This window comes from Capra hircus, unplaced genomic scaffold (genome assembly GCF_001704415.2).
Source record: "Capra hircus breed San Clemente unplaced genomic scaffold, ASM170441v1, whole genome shotgun sequence".
In the NCBI taxonomy this organism is placed as follows: Eukaryota; Metazoa; Chordata; class Mammalia; order Artiodactyla; family Bovidae; genus Capra; species Capra hircus.
In genome coordinates, this window is record NW_017189813.1 from 12,749 (window position 1) to 15,248 (window position 2,500).

Below are 2,500 nucleotides of genomic sequence, written 5' to 3' on the forward strand. Positions count from 1 at the left end.
TTGTTGTTGTTGTTGCTGTGTTTGGGATGGCCTTTCTCTTTCTGGCAGTTTGTGGTTCCTCTTTATTGTGGGGGTTCCTCCCTGTGGCTGGGGTTGGACGAGTGGCTTGTCAAGTTTCCCAGTTAGGGAAGCTTGTGTCAGTGTTCCGGTGGGTGGAGCTGCATCTCTTCTCCCTGGAGGGCAATGAAGTGTCCAGTAGTGAGGTTTGAGATGTCTATGGTTTGCTGTTTGGGCAACCAGTATATTGAAGCTCCGGGCTCTGTTCCTGTGTTGCTGGAGAATTTGCATGGTATGTCTTCCTCTGGAACTTAGTGGCCCTTGGTGGTGCTTTGTTTCAATGTAGGTATGGAGGTTTTTGATGATTTCTTTTTTTTTAATAAATTTATTTATTTTAATTGCAGGTTAAATACTTTACATGGTTGAATTGATTTTGCCATACATTAACATATATCTGCCACAGGTGTACACAGGTTCCCTTTCCTGAACCCCTTCCCTTCTCCCAACCCATACCATCCCTCTGGGTTGTCCCAGTGCACCAGCCCCAAGCATCCAGTATCATGCATTGAACCTGGGCTGGCGACTCATTTCATATATGATATTATACATGTTTCAATGACATTCTCCCAAATCATCCCACCCTCTCACTCTCCCACAGAGTCCAAAAGACTGTTCTGCACATCTGTGTCTCTTTTGCTGTCTTGGATACAGGGTTATTGAAAACTCACATCAATAAATCTACTTTATTTCTGAAATAAAAGTGACTTATCATCCTATACACACATTATTAATATTCAGTACTGTTACCCTAGCAGACTTGGTCTACTTGCTTCTGTGCAAAAAAAAATTATGAATTGACTGCGGCTTTCAGTGGGGGAAAAAAAAAAAATGTGCTTATTGTAGGACCAAGCAAGATGTGTTAGCAGCTGGTGCGTCAAAGAAGCAAATCCCCAAATAATTTCAGGGGAAATATTTTAATGGCTGAGTGAGGGTGGAACATGGGGTCTGTGATCAATATTGGGACATTCTACTAATGGCCTATTACTGAGGATATTGGGAGTCCACATCATTGACCGCCTAGTTCCAACTATGTGCTTAAATTTCAGCCTGGTTTGGGCTTTAGCATCTCTAAACTTGTTCACAGGATATTGCTCAGAATGTCATCCATGGTCCTTGCTGCTGCTGCTGCTGCTGCTGGTGCTGCTAATTCGCTTCAGTCGTGTCCAACTCTGGGCGACCCCAAAGACGGCAGCCCCCCAGCTCCCCCATCCCTGGGATTCTCCAGGCAGAACGCTGGAGTGGGTGGCCGTTTCCTTCTCCACGATGGCCCTTGAGGAGGGACTAAAGACCCTTGAGTTTGATTAATGGCTAAACCATTAATATTGTCTATCAGTTGATTATTTTCCTTAGTTTCTGTCCTTTCTAGCTTCTCTGATTAAAATTACTTTTGAACACGAGGAGGTCTACAATCTCCTACCTCTCTCACTCGATTTCCATGCTTTTCAGTCTTAGGAAGGGACTGCCTAGTACAAGAAAGGAAAACCAGTCTTGGACTTGGAGCTCAGTCATAAATGTGACACAAAATCTCAGTGCAGGTTCAGTTTCTTTTTCAGGTTTCCCAGCTCTTGGAGTGATTGAGTCAGCAACAACTTTGGCTCTTTCCTGTTGAGATGGAGCATGGAGTTGGAAATAATTCTAAAATCTAAGCTTGCTATCAATAGTTTATGATATGAAAACATATTTCTCTATTTTATATATTATATATATATATATTTCTATATCAGTATTTTGTCATTAAACTGGACAATTGAAAATTGGTATACATTTATGAAAAGGAGAGAGGTGAGTGATATAAAAGAGTCCTCATATTTTACATGCAGCCAAGAAAACATATTTTGAAGTATCTCAACTTACATAATATTCAACAGTCGAGTAGATTTTGAATCATTCTACATTTGGGTTTTATATTTTTCCCATTCCTATTACACCTAACAGGAATTTAAAGCCATTGCACTGTTTTTCATACACACACTCATGCATAGACAGGTGTATATATGTATATATGTCAAAATATAATTTTAGGCAACTTTGTTTAGGTGACCGCACTCATTGCTAGCTCCCAAGATCTTAATAAACTGTTTGGGAAGCCCTACATTACTTAATATCTTTCTGGCTGAAACATTCATATCTTGTTGCTGAAAAGCTCTCCTTTAATCTAGCTCATTTTCCACTATTCTTTCTGTAATAAGAGTTAGGGCTCATACTTATGAGGGCACCTTGAACCCAGAAAATTGCAACTCAAGTTTACTTAGTGACATTGTTCAAAAAATGCTGTTGTTTTCCTCACGTTGGACACAATTTTATTTATTTTTAATATAATGTGTTCATTTTAATAGTAGTCTAATTGCTTTACAATATTGTATTGGTTTTGCCATACATTAACATGGATCTGCCACGGGTGTACACGTGTTCCCTATCCTGAAAACCCCTGCTACCTCCCTCC